Source organism: Nomascus leucogenys, chromosome 15 (assembly GCF_006542625.1).
Source record: "Nomascus leucogenys isolate Asia chromosome 15, Asia_NLE_v1, whole genome shotgun sequence".
Taxonomy (NCBI): Eukaryota; Metazoa; Chordata; class Mammalia; order Primates; family Hylobatidae; genus Nomascus; species Nomascus leucogenys.
The window spans coordinates 40,681,030-40,701,215 of NC_044395.1; the positions used below are offsets into that span (position 1 = coordinate 40,681,030).

Genomic DNA, 20,186 nt, shown 5'->3' on the forward strand with positions numbered 1-20,186 from the left:
GACAGTTTGTTATAATTTCTGTTCTTTTACATTTGCTGAGGAGAGCTTTACTTCCAACTATGTGGTCAATTTTGGAATAGGTGTGGTGTGGTGCTGAAAAAAATGTATATTCTGTTGACTTGGGGTGGAGAGTTCTGTAGATGTCTATTAGGTCCACTTTATGTAGAGCTGAGTTCAATTCCTGGATATCCTTGTTAACTTTCTGTCTCGTTGATCTGTCTAATGCTGACAGTGGGGTGTTAAAATCTCCCATTATTATTGTGTGGGAGTTTAAGTCCCTTAGTAGGTCACTCAGGACTTGCTTTATGAATCTGGGTGCTCCTGTGTTGGGTGCATATATATTTAGGATAGTTAGCTCTTCTTGATGAATTGATCCCTTTACCATTATGTAATGGCCTTCTTTGTCTCTTTTGATCTTTGTTGGTTTAAAGTCTATTTTATCAGAGACTAGGATTGCAACCCCTGCCTTTTTTTGTTTTCCAGTTGCTTGATAGATCTTCCTCCATCCCTTTATTTTGAGTCTATGTGTGTCTCTGCATGTGAGATGGGTTTCCTGAATACAGCACACTGATGGGTCCTGACTCCTTATCCAGTTTGCCAGTCTGTGTCTTTTGATTGGAGCATTTAGCCCATTTACATTTAACGTTAATATTGTTATGTGTGAATCTGATCCTGTCATTATGATGTTAGTTGGTTATTTTGCTCGTTAGTTGCTATAGTTTCTTCCTAGTCTCGATGGTCTTTACAATTTGGCATGTTTTTGCATTGGCTGGTACCGGTTGTTCCTTTCCATGTTTAGTGCTTCCTTCAGGAGCTCTTTTAGGGCAGGCCTGGTGGTGACAAAATCACTCAGCGTTTGCTTGTCTGTAAAGTGTTTTATTTCTCCTTCACTTATGAAGCTTAGTTTGGCGGGATAGGAGATTCTGGGTTGAAAATTCTTTTCTTTAAGAATGTTGAATATCGGCCCCCACTCTCTTCTGGCTTGTAGAGTTTCTGCTGAGAGATCAGCTGTTAGTCTGATGGGCTTCCCTTTGTGGGTAACCCGACCTTTCTCTCTGGCTGCCCTTAACATTTTTTCTTTCATTTCAACTTTGGTGAATCTGACAATAATGTGTCTTGGAGTTGCCCTTCTCGAGGAGTATCTTTGTGGCGTTCTCTGTATTTCCTGAATCTGAATGCTGGCCTGCCTTGCTAGATTGGGGAAGTTCTCCTGGATAATATCTTGCAGAGTGTTTTCCAACTTGGTTCCATTCTCCCCATCATTTTCAGGTACACCAATCAGACGTAGGTTTGGTCTTTTCACATAGTCCCAAATTTCTTGGAGGCTTTGTTCATTTCTTTTTATCCTTTTTTCTCTAAACTTCCCTTCTCTTTTCATTTCATTCATTTCATCTTCCATCAGCGATACCCTTTCTTCCAGTTGATCGCATCTGCTACTGAGGCTTCTGCAATCTTCGCGTAGTTCTCGAAACTTGGCTTTCAGCTCCATCGGCTCCTTGAAGCCCTTCTCTCCATTGGTTATTCTAGTTATCCATTCTTCTAATTTTTTTTCAAAGTTTTTAACCTCTTTGCTGTTGTTTTGAATTTCCTCTCGTAGCTCAGAGTAGTTTGATCGTCTGAAGCCTTCTTCTCTCAACTCATCAAAGTCATCCTCCATCCAGCTTTGTTCCGTTGCTGGTGAGGAACTGCGTTCCTTTGGAGGAGGAGAGGTGCTCTGTTTTTTAGAGTTTCCAGTTTTTTTGGTCTGTTTTTTCCCCATCTTTGTGGTTTTATCTACTTTTTGTCTTTGATGATGGTGATGTACAGATGGGTTTTTGGTGTGGATGTCCTTTCTGTTTGTTAGTTTTCCTTCTACCAGACAGGACCCTCAGCTGCAGGTCTGTTGGAGTTTACTAGAGGTGCACTCCAGACCCTGTTTGGCTGGGTGTCAGCAGCGGTGGCTGCAGAACAGCAGATTTTCGTGAGACCACAAATTCAGCTGTCTGATAGTTCCTCTGAAAGTTTTGTCTCAGAGAAGTACCGGGTTGAATGAGGTGTCAGTCTGTCCCTACTGGGGGGGTGCCTCCCAGTTAGGCTGCTCAGGGGTGAGGGACCCACTTTAGGAGGCAGTCTGACTGTTCTCAGATCTCCAGCTGCATGCTGGGAGAACCACTACTCTCTTCAAAGCTGTCAGTCAGACAGGGACATTTAAGTCTGTGGAAGTTCTTGCAGAGTTTTTGTTTGTCTGTGCCCTGCCCCCAGAGGTGGAGCCTACAGAGGCAGGCAGGCTTCCTTGAGCTGTGGTGGGCTCCACCCAGTTCGAGCTTCCTGGCTGCTTTGTTTACCTAAGCAAGCCTGGGCAATGGCGGGCGCCCCTCCCCCAGCCTCGCTGCCGCCTCGCAGCTTGATCTCAGACTGCTGTGCTAGCAATTAGCGAGACTCCGTGGGCATAGGACCCTCTGAGCCAGGTGCGGGACACAATCTCCTAGTGTGCCGTTTTCCAGGCCCGTTGGAAAAGCGCAGTTAGGGTGGGACTGACCCGATATTCCAGGTGCCGTCTGCTTCCCCTTTCTTTGACTAGGAAAGGGAACTCCCTGACCCCTTGCGCTTCCCGAGTGAGTCAATGCCTCGCCCTGCTTCGGCTCGCGCACAGTGCGCTTCACCGACTGTCCTGCACCCACTGTTAGGCACTCCCTAGTGAGATGAAACCGGTACCTCAAGCAGAAATGCAGAAATCACCCGTCTTCTGTGTCGCTGGGGCTGGGAGCTGGAGACCGGAGCTGTTCCTATTCGGCCATCTTGGCTCCACCCCGGGATGAGTGTCTTTTAAGAAGCAGCCAGGGAGTGAGCTAGCTCTCCCTCAATCATGTGAGGATACTGTGAGAAGGCATCCCTCCAAACCAGGAAGTGAGCCCTCACCAACAACCAAATCAGCCAGCACTTTGATCTTAGACTTCCCAGCCTTCATACTGTGAGGAATACATTTCTGTTGTTTAAGCCACCCAGTCTATGGTGTTCATGTTCTAGCAGCCCAAACTCACTTAGACAACCAATATAAAGTGCCCCCTCCACCATAAAGGATGTTTCTGACCCCTCTGGCTCCCTTCCAGAGGGACTAATACACCTAAGGATGGTGTATTAGTCCGTTTTCACGCTGCTGATACATACCCAAGACTGGGAAGAAAAGGAGGTTTAATTTTACTTACAGTCCATCATAGCTAGGGAGGTCTCACAATCATGGCAGAGGGCAAAAGGCACTTCTTACATGGCAGTGGCAAGAGATGATGAGGAAGAAGCAAAAGCAAAAAGCCCTGATAAACCCATCAGTTCTCGTGAGACTTACTCACTATCACGAGAATAGCATGGGAAAGACCAGCCCCCATGATTCAATTACCTCTGCTGTGTCCCTCTCACAACACATGGGAATTCTGGGAGATACAATTCAAGTTGAGATTTGGGTAGGGACACAGCCAAACCCTATCAGAGGGCCAACCACATTGGCAGCACTTAGCCCCAGTTCAGGGTGGGCTACACTCATGGGGGTGGGGTGCACAGGGCCATCAGGGATGCCCAGCCCTTGAGTCAGGGTGGGCAGCCAAGATAGTCCAGTGGGCCACAGCTGGTGCTGCCTCATTGCTTCTGTGAATGTATGCGCCCTCTCAGAACACTGTCTTTTCTTGGAATTGGTGAAAGGAGCTAGGAATGTGTGCAGGGCACCAGGCCTCTAGCATGGCCTATAGTGGGGATGTCCTCAGGGACCCTCACTGTTCCTTTGGTTCCCAAGAGCTCCACTAGATCTTCCTAATAAACAGGTGTTGACAGATTCTGATCCTTCTGGAACAACTTCCCCTTCTCCCAGCTGTCTTCTGCTGGATCCCCCTGGTTCAGTACACAGGCAGGCAGTACAGCACATAGCAAGGATTCTCAGATGTTGGTATGTTTCAGAGTCACCAGGAAGGTGTGATAAATGCACATCCCCAGGCCCTGCCCCAGAGATCCTGACTCACTGGGTCTGTGGAGAGGCCCAGGAATCTGCCTTTTTAACAAACATGTCCACATATTCTGATGCGAGGAGCCCTCCGGCCACAGTTAGCACTGACGTGACTTGGGTTTTCGAGTCAGGCTGGCCCAGGATTAGATCCTGGCAGTGTGGTTTGGGCAGGTCATGGAGGCTCCTAGGCTTCTGTTTACTCTTCTGGGGAGGGTGCCAACCTACTCATTATTACGTAGTAAGGGGTAAACTAGTTCATTTAGACTGTGTGCTTTAGCAAAGCACCTACCACAGCAGGTGCTTAGTGGACAAAACTTCCCAGGGCCAGGAGACTTCCAGCCTGCCCCCTAAGCCTGTGCACCACCATCTGAGTGCATGTCTCTTCTGATGACATGATGGGGAGTTATCTGAGGGCAGGTTGGTTGCCGGCTTGTTCTGGGGGCTGTAGGAAGAAAGAGGGGACCCCAGGGTGGAGGTGAGCTAAGAAGAGATAGAGTTGGCCTAACCTAGCCTTGGCCCTCGCTGCTCTTCACCAAGAGGCCTCTAACTCTTCCCTGACTCACAGGCCACATGCACTCATCTTGCACACCTGAGCTTGTGCTGTCCCCTGCCTGGAATGCCACCACTGTCTTGTCTTCTTAATCTGGTAAATTAGAAGCCATGTTTCTAGGCTAAACCCAAAGGTAACCACTTTTGTGAAGCTTCCCCTGTGTTCCTAAGAAGTATTCCAGTGATATTTTGTATACCTCTTGACAGCACTTAACAAATTGCATTGGATTTCCCTCTTTATCCCCTTACTCCCAGGCCAGAGTTCAGAGTGCCCGTGAGCCCTCAAGGGCAGGAACTGGGTCTGATTCATCCCCAGTGTTTGTTACAGTGTTGGCTACAAAGGTAAAGTACAACATGTTTGTTCAATAAATAAGTGAATGGATGCTACCAAGCTGATTCTGCTACAAGAACCTCAGAGTCCTCACATTTCAAAGAAGAGAATCAGCCTGGCACAACAGTTAAGAGCACAGGCTTCGGAATCCAAATTCTACTTCCCTTAAAAGCTGCTTGCTTTGGTCTGAATTAATCTCTACAAATTTCATCTTCCACGTTTGTACAACTGGGGTTGACAGTATCTATTTCACACAGTGGTTATGGATATCAATTGAGTCCATGTCTAAAAAGTATTCGGCACAGTGTCTGACAATTAATAAAATTCCAACACCATAACTCCTGTCAAATGGCCTGGTCAAGCCATACAGATTTCAGGTGATTTTTATTATTTGTGTATACTCTCCAAATTCTCCCCTATGAATGCATACTACCAGTCTAACCAGGAAAATGCATGTACCCGTTGCTAAGTCCTGTGCACTGGAACTGACTCCTATGGACTTGGATTCTGGATTATCACAAGCCTAAGTTCAACAGGCTCATTTCAGAGACTGTCAACTGGATAGATTCCTATTGTGAGGTGACCACTAAAAACATGAAAACAGGCCAGGCGCGGTGGTTCACGCCTGTAATCCCAGCACTTTGGGAGGCTGAGGCTGGTGGATCACCTGAAGTCAGGTGTTCAAAATCAGCCTGGCCAACATGGTAACACCCCGACTCTACTAAAAATACAAAAATTAGCATGGTGTGGTGGCACACGCCTGTAATCCCGGGAGGCTGAGGCGGGAGAATCACTTGAACTTGTGAGGTGGAGGTTGCAGTGAGCCGAGATCATGCCACTGCAATTCAGCCTGGACGACAAGAGCGAAACTCCATCTCAAAGATAAATAAATAGAGGGTGGAGCCAAGATGGCCGACTAGGAACAGCTCCCGTCTACAGCTCCCAGCCTGAGCGACACAGAAGACGGATGATTTCTGCATTTCTGTTTGAGGTACCGGTTTCATCTCACTAGGGAGTGCCAAACAGTGGGTGCAGGACACTCGGTGAAGCACACTGTGCGCAAGCCGAGGCAGGGCGAGGCATTGCCTCACTCCGGAAGCACAAGGGGTCAGGGAGTTCCCTTTCTTAGTCAAAGAAAGGGGTAACAGACGGCACCTGGAAAATCGGGTCAGTCTCACCTTATACTGCGCTTTTCCAACAGGCCTGAAAAACGGCACACTAGGAGATTGTGTCCCGCACCTGGCTTGGAGGGTCATATGCCCACGGAGTCTCGCTGATTGCTAGCACAGCAGTCTGAGATCAAACTGCAAGGCGGCAGCGAGGCTGGGGGAGGGACGCCCGCCATTGGCCAGGCTTGCTTAGGTAAACAAAGCAGCCAGGAAGCTCGAACTGGGTGGAGCCCACCACAGCTCAAGGAGGCCTGCCTGCCTCTGTAGGCTCCACCTCTGGGGGCAGGGCACAGACAAACAAAACCTCAGCAGGAACCTCCACAGACTTAAATGTCCCTGTCTGACTGACAGCTTTGAAGAGAGTAGTGGTTCTCCCAGCACGCAGCTGGAGATCTGAGAATGGACTGACTGCCTCCCAAAATGGGTCCCTGACCCCCGAGCAGCCTAACTGGGAGGCACCCCCTAGTAGGGACAGACTGACACCTCACTCGGCCGGGTACTCCTCTGAGACAAAACTTCCAGAGGAACTACCAGACAGCTGAATTTGTGGTCTCACGAAAATCCGCTGTTCTGCAGCCACCGCTGCTGACACCCAGCCAAACAGGGTCTGGAGTGGACCTCTAGTAAACTCCAACAGACCTGCAGCTGAGGGTCCTGTCTGGTAGAAGGAAAACTAACAAACAGAAAGGACATCCACACCAAAAACCCATCTGTACATCACCATCATCAAAGACCAAAAGTAGATAAAACCACAAAGATGGGGGAAAAACAGAGCAGAAAAACTGGACACTCTAAAAAGCAGAGCACCTCTCCTCCTCCAAAGGAACGCAGTTCCTCACCAGCAATGGAACAAAGCTGGATGGAGAATGACTTTGACGAGTTGAGAGAAGAAGGCTTCAGACAATCAAACCACTCTGAGCTACGGGAGGAAATTCAAAACAATAGCAAAGAAGTTAAAAACTTTGAAAAAAAAATTAGACAAATGGATAACTAGAATAACCAATGGAGAGAAGGACTTAAAGGAGCTGATGGAGCTGAAAGCCAAGTTTCGAGAACTATGTGAAGATTGCAGAAGCCTCAGTAGCAGATGCGATCAACTGGAAGAAAGGGTATCAGTGATGGAAGATGAAATGAATGAAATGAAGTGAGAAGGGATGTTTAGAGAAAAATGAATAAAAAGAAATGAACAAAGCCTCCAAGAAATTTGGGACTATGTGAAAAGACCAAACCTACATCTGATTGGTGTACCTGAAAATGACAGGGAGAATGGAACCAAGTTGGAAAACACTCTGCAAGATATTATCCAGGAGAACTTCCCCAATCTAGCAAGGCAGGCCAACATTTAGATTCAGGAAATACAGAGAACACCACAAAGATACTCCTCGAGAAGGGCAACTCCAAGACACATTATTGTCAGATTCACCAAAGTTGAAATGAAGGAAAAAATGTTAAGGGCAGCCAGAGAGAAAGGTCAGGTTACCCACAAAGGGAAGCCCATCAGACTAACAGCTGACCTCTCGGCAGAAACTCTACAAGCCAGAAGAGAGTGGGGGCCGATATTCAACATTCTTAAAGAAAAGAATTTTCAACCCAGAATCTCATATCCAGCCAAACTAAGCTTCATAAGTGAAGGAGAAATAAAATACTTTACAGACAAGCAAATGCTGAGCCCTAAAAGAACTCCTGAAGGAAGAACTAAACATGGAAAGGAGCAACCAGTACCAGCCCCTGCAAAAACATGCCAAATTGTAAAGACCATCGAAGATAGGAAGAAACTGCATCAACTAACGAGCAAAATAACCAACTAACATCATAATGACAGGATCAGATTCACACATAACAATATTAACTTTAAATGTAAATGGGCTAAATGCTCCAATTAAAAGTCACAGACTGGCAAATTGGATAAGGAGTCAGGACCCATCAGTGTGCTGTATTCAGGAAACCCATCTCATGTGCAGAGACACACGTAGACTCAAAATAAAGGGATGGAGGAAGATCTACCAAGCAAATGGAAAACAAAAAAAGGCAGGGGTTGCAATCCTAGTCTCTGATAAAATAGACTTTAAACCAACAAAGATCAAAAGAGACAAAGAAGGCCATTACATAATGGTAAAGGGATCAATTCAACAAGAAGAACTAACTATCCTAAATATATATGCACCCAACACAGGAGCACCCAGATTCATAAAGCAGGTCCTGAGCGACCTACAAAGGGACTTAAACTCCCACACAATAATAATGGGAGATTTTAACACCCCACTGTCAACATTAGACAGATCAATGAGACAGAAAGTTAACAAGGATATCCAGGAATTGACCTCAGCTCTGCACAAAGTGGACCTAATAGACATCTACAGAACTCTCCACCCCAAATCAACAGAATATACATTTTTTTCAGCACCACACCACACCTATTCCAAAATTGACCACATAGTTGGAAGTACAGCTCTCCACAGCAAATGTAAAAGAACAGAAATTATAACAAACTGTCTCTCAGACCACAGTGCAATCGAACTAGAACTCAGGATTAAGAAACTCACTCAAAACCACTCAACTACATGGAAACTGAACAACCTGCTCCTGAATGACTATTGGGTACATAATGAAATGATGGCAGGAATAAAGATGTTCTTTGAAACCAATGAGAACAAAGATACAACATACCAGAATCTCTGGGACACATTCAAAGCAGTGTGTAGAGGGAAATTTATAGCACTAAATGCCCACAAGAGAAAGCAGGAAAGATCTAAAATTGACACCCTGACATCATAATTAAAAGAACTAGAAAAGCAAGAGCAAACACATTCAAAAGCTAGCAGAAGGCTAGAAATAACTAAAATCAGAGCAGAACTGAAGGAAATAGAGACACAAAAAACCCTTCAAAAAATTAATGAATCCAGGAGCTGGTTTTTTGAAAAGATCAACAAAATTGATAGACCGCTAGCAAGACTAATAAAGAAGAAAAGAGAGAAGAATCAAATAGATGCAATAAAAAATGAAAAAGGGGATATCACCACTGATCCCACAGAAATACAATCTACCATCAGAGAATACTACAAACACCTCTATGCAAATAAACTAGAAAATCTAGAAGAAATGGATAAATTCCTCGACAAATACACCCGCCCAAGACTGAACCAGGAAGAAGTTGAATCTCTGAATAGACCAATAACAGGTTCTGAAATTGTGGCAATAATCAATAGCTTACAAACCAAAAAGAGTCCAGGACCTGATGGATTCAGAGCTGAATTCTACCAGAGGTACAAGGAGGAACTGGTACCATTCCTTCTGAAACTATTCCAATTGATAGAAAAAGAGGGAATCCTCCCTAACACATTTTATGAAGCCAGCATCGTCCTGATACCAAAGTCTGGCAGAGACATAACCAAAAAAGAGAATTTCAGACCAATATCCTTGATGAACATTGATGCAAAAATCCTCAACAAAATACTGGCAAACGGAATCCAGCAGCACATCAAAAAGCTTATACACCATGATCAAGTGGGCTTCATCCCTAGGATGCAAGGCTGGTTCAACATATGCAAATCAATAAACGTAATCCAGCATATAAACAGAACCAAAGACAAAAACCACATGATTATCTCAATAGATGCAGAAAAGGCCTTTGACAAAATTCAACAACCCTTCATGCTAAAAACTCTCAATAAATTAGGTATTGATGGGACGTATCTCAAAATAATAAGAGCTATCTATGACAAACCCACAGCCAATATCATACTGAATGGGCAAAAACTGGAAGCATTCCCTTTGAAACCTGGCACAAGACAGGGATGCCCTCTCTCACCACTCCTATTCAACATAGTGCTGGAAGTTCTGGCCAGAGCAATCAGGCAGGAGAAGGAAATAAAGGATATTCAATTAGGAAAAGAAGAAGTCGAATTGTCCCTGTTTGCAGATGACATGATTGTATATCTAGAAAACCCCATTGTCTCAGCCCAAAATCTCCTTAAGCTGATTAGCAACTTCAGCGAAGTCTCAGGATACAAAATCAATGTACAAAAATCACAAGCATTCTTGTACACCAATCACAGACAAACAGAGAGCCAAATCATGAGTGAACTCCCATTCACAATTGCTTCAAAGACAATAAAATACCTAGGAATCCAACTTACAAGGGATGTGAAGGACCTCTTCAAGGAGAACTACAAACCACTGCTCAATGAAATAAAAGAGGATACAAACAAATGGAAGAACGTTCCATGCTCATGGGTTGAAGAATCAATATATCATGAAAATGGCCATACTGCCCAAGGTAATTTATAGATTCAATGCCATCCCCATCAAGCTACCAATGACTATCTTTACAGAATTGGAAAAAACTACTTTAAAGTTCATATGGAACCAAAAAAGAGCCCGCATTTCCAAGTCAATCCTAAGCCAAAAGAACAAAGCTGGAGGCATCACGCTACCTGACTTCAAACTATACTACAAGGCTACAGTAACCAAAATAGCATGGTACTGGTACCACAACAGAGATATAGATCAATGGAACAGAACAGAGCCCTCAGAAATGATGCCGCATATCTACAACTATCTGATCTTTGACAAACCTGACAAAAACAAGAAATGGGGAAAGGATTCCCTATTTAATAAATGATGCTGGGAAAACTGGCTAGCCATATGTAGAAAGCTGAGACTGGATCCCTTCCTTACACCTTATACAAAAATTAATTCAAGATGGATTAAAGACTTAAATGTTAGACCTAAAACCATTTAAATCCTACAAGAAAACCTAGGCAATACCATTCAGGACATAGGCGTGGGCAAGGACTTCATGTCTAAAACACCAAAAGCAATGGCAACAAAAGCCAAAATTGACAAATGGGATCTAATTAAACTAAAGAGCTTCTGCACAGCAAAAGAAACTACCATCAGAGTGAACAGGCAACCTACAGAATGGGAGAAAATTTTTGCAACCTACTCATCTGACAAAGGGCTAATATCCAGAATCTATAATGAACTCAAACAAATTTACAAGAAAAAAACAAACAACCCCATCAAAAAGTGGGCGAAGGACATGAACAGGCACTTCTCAAAAGAAGACATTTATGCAGCCAAAAAACACATGAAAAAATGCTCATCATCACTGGCCATCAGAGAAATGCAAATCAAAACCACAGTGAGATACCATCTCACACCAGTTAGAATGGCCATCATTAAAAAGTCAGGAAACAACAGGTGCTGGAGAGGATGTGGAGAAATAGGAACACTTTTATACTGTTGGTGGGACTGTAAACTAGTTCAACCATTGTGGAAGTCAGTGTGGCGATTCCTCAGGGATCTAGAACTAGAAATACCATTTGACCCAGCCATCCCATTACTGGGTATATACCCAAAGGACTATAAATCATGCTGCTATAAAGACACATGCACACGTATGTTTATTGTGACACTATTCACAATAGCAAAGAGTTGGAACCACCCCAAACGTCCAACAACGATAGACTGGATTAAGAAAATGTGGCACATATACACCATGGAATACTATGCAGCCATAAAAAATGATGAGTTCATGTCCTTTGTAGTGACATGGATGAAACTGGAAAACATCATTCTCAGTAAACTATCGCAAGGACAAAAAACCAAACGCTGTATGTTCTCACTCATAGGTGGGAATTGAACAATGAGAACTCATGGACACAGGAAGGGGAACATCACACTCCGGGGACTGTTGTGGGGTGGGGGGAGGGGGGAGGGACAGCATTAAGAGATATACCTAATGCTAAATGACGAGTTAATGGGTGCAGCAAAACAACATGGCACATGGATATATATGTAACAAACCTGCACATTGTGCACATGTACCCTAAAACCTAAAGTATAATAATAAAATAAAAAATAAATAAATAAATAAAACATGAAAATACAGTAAAAAGTTACTGAGAGTTCTACTGTAAGGCCAACAACAGATTCTAATAAAATAACCAGAACTAATATTAGGCTTCACCTGTGCCAGGCATTGTAGTTGCTGACATCTGTTCCCTCTTTTAACCCTCACAAGAGTCTTCTGAAGTAAGTGATATTATCATTATTTCTTGGTTGAATATTGTGTTGTTAGAAGATCAAGGAAGTTCTTTAAGTTGTGCTGCAAAACTGCATCTGCTGGCCTTCAGAGCCTCTTTAAATCCAGTTGAAAAAGAATTCCTCAAACCAGTGGCACTTGACCAAAATGTTACATGTTGATAGAAAAATATGCTTAAATATGTAGCAGAAAATTATGATGCTCTTTCCCTTCTGAAACAATTCAGTCCTAAAATCATTAGACAGGTGAGCAAGCCAGCTTGGTGCAGAGTATCAGATCTCAAGACAAGCGAGGAGGTGGACACTCTGGTGATAACTGTGACTCTGCTGGGCAGCCCAGACTGGGCTTGTGAAAGGCAGCAATGCATGGAGGACCCTCACTCCATAGACAGTAACTCATTGCATAGTGATAACATTTCAGTTGAGGACAGACTACACATACAACATACCTTATTTTTCTATACCTTTTCTATGTTTAGAGTTGATAGATACACACATACTTAACGCTGTGTTACAGAATTCAGTACAGTAACATGCTGTACAGGTGTGTAGCCCAGGAGCAATAGGCTGCATCATATGGTTATACTATCTAGGTTATAGTAGCTAGGTTTGGGTAAGTTCTCCACGATGTTCACATGACAGAATCACCTAAAGAAGCATTTCTCAGACAGTATCTACATTGTTAAGTGATGCATGACTATATTTCTGTATTATCTGATTTTCTTTTGCAATAAATGTATACTCATCAATAGCTTGCATCATCTTTTAAAGTTAAAACTAAAACTAATAAATGGCAAAAGAGAAAGGAGGAGTAGAAAATGGGAGGAGCCAGTGGCCTGTTTTGGGATTCACCTTCTGCCACCCCAGCCAGACAGGGCAGGATGAGCTGGCAGCCCTGGCCCGGGGACAGGAGCGCTGAAGCAGGCAGAGCGTGTGTCTCCGGCAGTGCCCACGTGGGTTTGCACAATGGGCCTGGGGGCTGGGGTTCCCCAGGTAGCTTCTCCAGCCTCCGCTCCAAATGCTCAGGAGGTTCACACCCACAAGGTCCATCTGGCTGCTGCCTGTGCTGAGTCAAAGATGTTCTTGAGTCATTCCAAAAATGCCCACGGCACCTTCACAACTCTGCCATCTTTGCTGCCACTCACGCGGGGCCCAGCGACAAAACCTGGGGGTTGCGGGTAGGGTGTCTTGTTGCTCTTGGATGAGGTCGAGTTTCTCTGTCTTAGCAATGGCCTTTCCAGTATCCTTTCCTAGCTGAATTCGCCTCCATTGGGTTCTGAGCAGCAGCTCGAAATGACGTCCGTTTCACTTAACTATTGTAAATGGGTTTCTATTTGAAGTAAGATAAATAGCTATTGTTGAGCTCTTGTAGAGTGCCAGGTACATTATTCTCATTGAATCCTCACAACAACCCTGAAAATAGACACTGGTACAGAGAAAACATTTCAAGTGACTCACTGGGTCACCTCTTGGAAGTATTAGAGCTAAGACTCCAAACCAGATTTTCTGATGTCAAAACTCAAATTGAGCTTCCTCAATATGCTAACCCGCCTTTCTGTAATGCTCCAATAGTTGGGGATTTTCTCGTTTTTCAAACATGGCTTACGCTGTAAATAAAGAAAATGCTGCTAGATTTAAAAAAGATTGAGGGACTGAGTGTTTATTATGTGCCCGCATTATGTTTACTGCCTTTGTTTAATCGACTTCAGCCCTCATCAAAACCCCTGACTTTCTGTCATAGAGGAGGGAACTAAGGCCCAGAGGAGTAAAGAACTCAGGTCACACAGGTCAGCAGGCAACCTCAGGCCAGAACTCAGGCAGCTTGTCTTGAGAACCCATTCCCTTAATGTCCCTCACCCCAAAACTAAAGGAACATCCTCACTGGACTGTGGAGATTTAATGAGCTAATACTCACTGTTTAATGCCTGGCATGTAGGCACTCAACAAATACTAATTTCCTTCCTTCTTTCCATCTGGATTCCCAGGGATCTAGTGTGGGACACGATGAAAGAAGACGTAGACCCCAGAGACACAGGCCAATAGATTTTAGAGGTTGTTCAGTCCAAGCCCCTCACTGGACAAATGGCTCAGAGAGGTGAAATTATAGATGGAAACAAAGCTTTAGGCTTTCTTGGTCTTCCTCTTCCTTTTTGCCACCATAATTCCCAGCAAACTCCATGAGCCCAGAGGCTTACTGGATTTTTCACCTTAATATGCCCAATACCAGATAGCACGTGTTTGAAAAATCCTTTGTTGAATGAATGAATGAATACCAACTTCACTCTGCAACTGAGTCTGAAGTCATGAAGGCTATTTCCTCATGAGAGCTTCCTATCTAGAGAAAAGCCAACAACCCTTGGCTCCCTGCCCCAACCTGATCAATGCTCAGGGATGACTCACTGGCTTGAATACGAGCCCAGCTTCTCAGTTGATGTGCTGCACAAAGACCATCCTTGGGCCAAGTGGGAGATGAATCACCTGGCACAGATTGCAGGCTTGGAGGAAGGCACAGGATAGTGAAGGGAGCACTAGGCGGGGAGAAAATAGCATATTAATTTTTCTCCACTTAGGCAGTGGGAGTGTGTGACTTAGAAAGCTCATCTGATGGGAAAACTTTTGGAGGGACTCTACCATGTGCTCTTTAATTAAATTGCTTTCTCCACTTCACAGGTTAAAGAATGAGCACCCGTAGTTTGCTCTCAGAGGGGTGAAACACTGCATCACCCACACACTGACTTTCAGCTTCCATCCATCTCCCTTCAGCTTGCTGTGTGCTCAGCATGTTGCTAGACTGAGCTTGGGGTGGGGAGGTTGACAGATTATTTGCTCCTACTGTTAGGTTGAGTTGGCCAGAATCTCCTTAACTTCTGATGGTTCCTCTTAGTAATTTTCCATCCAATGACCCCCATCCTGCTTCTTGGTTATAAATTTCCACATGCCCATGCTGTATTCGAAGTTGAGCCCAATCTCTTCCACTGTGAAATCCCATTGCAGTGGTCCTGATACCCATTGTGATGGTCCTGAATAAAGTTTGCTGTCCCGTGCTTTAACAAGTGCATCGAACAACTTTTCTTTAACAAAGACTACTAAGAAGGCACTAAGATGCCTGAATTTAACAGACTTGTAGCCTTTATGAGAACAAGGACTAGCAACAAAACAAAACAAAATAAACGTCAATAATGACAATTAAGGCAAGATAGTGTGGGCACTGGGGAAGCAGCCCAGTTCTTACCAGTTTATTTCAGATAAAAAAGCCTCAAAGGGAGGAGGTAGTTAGTTTGCATCACTGTGAGCAGGTGAGAATATGCATCCAGTTAACCAATTCTGCTTAGAGGGCAACTTAATCTTGCAGAAAGGAGACAGACCTCAAAGGAAGAGAATCCCAGGCCAAAAGAAAGACACTGACAAGGACACAGGGACAGTGAAGCACTTCATCATGTGGGAACAGACGTGCATAAAACAGTCTGGCCAACATATTCTGTCCAATATGGTAGCCACTAGCTACATAGGACTATTGAGCTGTTTAAATGAGGCCAGTGTGAAGCCAGTGTGAAATGAGATGTGCTCTAAGTAAAATATACACACTGAAATTAAAAAACTTAGAATGAAAAGTGAAATATCTCAATACTTTGTATCCTGAGACTTTGCTGAAGTTGCTTATCAGCTTAAGGAGATTCTGGGCTGAGACGATGGGGTTTTCTAAAGATACAATCATGTCATCTGTAAACAGGGACACTTTGACTTCCTTTTCCTAATTGAATACCCTTTCTTTCTTTCTCCTGCCTGATTGCCCTGGCCAGAACTTCCAACATTATGTTGAATAGGAGTGGTGAGACAGGGCATCCCTGTCTTGTGCCACTTTTCAAAGGGAATGCTTCCAGTTTTTGCCCATTCAGTATGATATTGGCTGTGGGTCTGACATAGATAGCTCTTATTATTTTGAGATACGTCCCATCAATAGCTAATTTATTGAGAGTTTTTAGCATGAAGGGCTGTTGAATTTTGTCAAAGGCCTTTTCTGCATCTATTGAGATAATCATGTGGTTTTGGTCGTTGATTCTGTTCATATGCTGGATTACGTTTATTGATTTGCGTTATGTTGAACCAGCCTTACATCCCAGGGATGAAGAGCCCACTTGATCATGGTGGATAAGCTTTTTGGTGTGCTGCTGGATTCAGTTTGCCAGTATTTTATTGAGGATTTTTGCATCGATGTTCATCAGAGATCTTGGTCTAAAATTCTCTTCTTTTGTTGTGTCTCTCCCAGGCTTTGGTATCAGGACGATGCTGGCCTCATAAAATGAGTTAGGGAGGATTCCCTCTTTTTCTATTGATTGGAATAGTTTCAGAAGGAATGGTACCAGTTCCTCCTTGTGCCTCTGGTATGGCTGTGAATCCTTCTGGTCTTGGACTTTCTTTGGTTGGTAGGCTATTAATTATTGACTCAATTTCAGAGCCTGTTATTGGTCTAAAAATCACAAGCATTCTTATACACCAATAACAGACAAACAGCCAAATCATGAGTGAACTCCCATTCACAATTGCTTCAAAGACAATAAAATACCTACGAATCCAACTTACAAGGGATGTGAAGGACCTCTTCAAGGAGAACTACAAACCACTGCTCAACGAAATAAAAGAGGACACAAATAAATGGAAGAACATTCCTTGCTCATGGATAGGAAGAATCAGTATCATGAAAATGGCCATACCGCCCAAGGTAATTTATAGATTCGATGCCATCCCCATCAAGCTACTAATGACTTTCTTCACAGAATTGGAAAAAACTACTTTAAAGTTCATATGGAACCAAAAAAGAGCCCACATTGCCAAGTCAATCCTAAGCCAAAAGAACAAAGCTGGAGGCATCACGCTACCTGACTTCAAACTATACTACAAGGCTACAGTAACCAAAACAGCATGGTACTGGTACCAGAGATACAGACCAATGGAACAGAACAGAGCCCTCAGAAATAGTACCACACATCTACAACTATCTGATCTTTTACAAACCTGACAAAAACAAGCAATGGGGAAAGGATTCCCTATTTAATAAATGTGCTGGGAAAACTGGCTAGCCATAAGTAGAAAGCTGAAACTGGATCCCTTCCTTACACCTTATACAAAAATTAATTCAAGATAGATTAAAGACTTAAATGTTAGACCTAAAACCATAAAAACCCTAGAAGAAAACTTAGGCAATACTACCCAGGACATAGGCATGGACAAGGACTTCATGTCTAAAACACCAAAAGCAATGGCAACAAAAGCCAAAATTGACAAATGGGATCTCATTAAACTAAAGAGCTTCTGCACAGCAAAAGAAACTACCATCAGAGTGAACAGGCAACCTACAGAATCGGAGAAAATTTTTGCAATCTATTCATCTTATGAAGGGCTAATATCCAGAATCTACAAAGAACTCAAACAAATTTACAAGAAAAAAACAACCCCATCAAAAAGTGGGTGAAGGAGATGAACAGACACTTCTCAAAAGAAGACATTTATGCAGCCAAAAAACACATGAAAAAATGCTCATCATCACTGGCCATCAGAGAAATGCAAATCAAAACCACAATGAGATACCATCTCATACCAGTTAGAATGGCCATCATTAAAAAGTCAGGAAACAACAGGTGCTGGAGAGGATGTGGAGAAATAGGAACACTTTTACATTGTTGGTGGGACAGTAAACTAGTTCAACTACTGTGGAAGACAGTATGGTGATTCCTCAAGGATCTAGAACTAGAAATACCATTTGACCCAGCCATCCCATTACTGGGTATATGCCCAAAGGATTAGAAATCATGCTGCTACAAAGACACATGAACACGTATGTTTACTGCGGCACTATTCACAATAGCAAAGACTTGGAACCAACCCAAATGTCCATCAATGATAGACTGGATTAAGAAAATGTGGCACATATACACCATAGAATACTATGCAGCCATATAAAATGATGAGTTCATGTCCTTTGTAGGGACATGGATGAAGCTGGAAACCATCATTCACAGCAAACTATTGCAAGAACAAAAAACCAAACACTGTATGTTCTCACTCATAGGTGGGAATTGAACAATGAGAACACTTGGACACAGGAAGGGGAACATCACACACCAGGGCCTGTTGTGGGGTGGGGGTAGGTGGTAGGGATAGCATTAGGAAATATACCTAATGTAAATGACAAGTTAATGGGTGCAACACACCAACATGGCACATGTATACATATGTAACAAACCTGCACATTGTGCACATGTACCCTAGAACTTAAAGTATAATAAAAAAAACTCAATATTTTTATATTGATTACACGTTGAAGTTTTTTGGATATATTAGGTTAAAATAACCATTAATTTCACTCATTTATGTGGCTATTAGAAAACTTAAAGTTACTTATACACGTCTCTCATATTCAACTGGACAGAGTGTCTAGACCATCCTTGTATTATTATTTTTATTTTTTTGAGACGGAGTCTTGCTCTGTCTCCTAGGCTGGAGTGCAGTGGTGTGATCTCTGCTCACTGCAACCTCTGCCTCCTGGGTTGAAGCGATTCTCCTGCCTCAGCCTCCTGAGTAGCTGGGATTACAGGCACGTGCCACCACGCCTGGCTAATTTTTTTTGTATTTTTAGTAGAGACGGGGTTTCACCTTGTTACCCAGGATGGTCTCGATCTCCTAACCTCGTGATCCACCCGCCTCAGCCTCCCAAAGTGCTGGGATTACAGGCATGAGCCACTGCACCTGGCCCCTTATTCTTTTTTTAATGTTTACTCTTTTTTTTCTTTCTGCTCTCTTTGCCACAGCCATAGTTTTGGGTAATTTCTTTTAAATGAAGCTTCCCTTATCTCATGGGTTACTTACAAAGATGATAAGGAACTCCAAAGGCCTCTGTACTTATCAATGCTTCCGATCCTGCTCCTCTGGGTTGAGACCCGGGCACCGCCAAGATGCCGGCTTACCACTCTTCTCTCATGGATCCTGACACCAAACTCATCGGAAACATGGCACTGTTGACTATCAGAAGTCAATTCAAAGGACCTGCCCCCAGAGAGATAAAAGATACAGATATTGTGGATGAAGCATCTATTACTTCAAGGCCAATGTCTTCTTCAAAAACTATGAAATTAAGAATGAAGCTGATAGGACCTTGATATATATAACTCTCTACATTTCTGAATGTCTGAAGAAACTCCAAAAGTGCAATTCCAAAAGCCAAGGTGAGAAAGAAATGTATACACTGGGAATCACTAATTTTCCCATTCCTGGAGAGCCTGGTTTTCCACTTAACGCAATCTATGCCAAACCTGCAAACAAACAGGAAGATGAAGTGATGACAGCCTATTTACAACGGCTAAGGCAAGAGACTGGATTGAGACTTTGTGAGAAAGTTTTCGACCCTCAGAATGATAAACCCAGCAAGTGGTGGACTTGCTTTGTGAAGAGACAGCTCATGAACAAGAGTCTTTCCGGACCTGGACAGTGAAGGGAGCCCAGGCAGCCACCGTCTCCAGAGCCCTGGGCAGCATTTTCCATCAAGATGTACACAATCTTTTGCCTTTATTTCGTAAAGTTTTACACAGAAGAGAGAAGAGCATGTCTTTACTTGAAAAACTCTTGGTCAAGAATTTGGGTGGGAGAAAAGAAAGTGGGTTATCAAGGGTGATTTGAAATTTTCTGCATTACGGTGGCGCTTAATAAGTAATAATAAGGAAATTTCTAACATTCAAAAAAAAAAAAATGCTTCCTTTGTAACAGTTCTGATATTCCAAACGAACAAATGAGACAAATCTCTTTGAGCCTCTTTAGCTATGAAATTACCTTGAGAACATTGCCTTTTACATTCCTCAATCTTCCATGAAAGCTTGGGTTTTATTATTGGATTCTTTGCTTCCTGAGGTAATGTGAATTTCATTTCTAGGAATTTGGAAGTGATTTTTTGGTAACACTTTAGTTGTTTCCATTTCCTTGTGTCCGAGAAAAGGTACATTGCAATACTGGAACAGGGCTCTTGGGAAGATCCATTTTGACTTTTCCTCATTCATGGGCTTGGTGTGCTTCTCCTTCCCGAGGGGTCTCCACAGTCTCTGGTGTAACACAGAGGAGCATTTGGGCCTTTCCT

At 43.3% G+C, this 20,186-nt stretch overlaps 1 pseudogene across 1 annotated transcript; it reads left to right on the forward strand.

The window, feature by feature from the left end:
• Positions 1-18,988: 18,988 nt before the first annotated feature.
• LOC100593698 lies at positions 18,989-19,577 on the forward strand (annotated as a pseudogene). Its single transcript, XR_004033600.1, has one exon. The product of XR_004033600.1 is annotated as an actin-related protein 2/3 complex subunit 3 pseudogene (transcript).
• Positions 19,578-20,186: the final 609 nt, after the last annotated feature.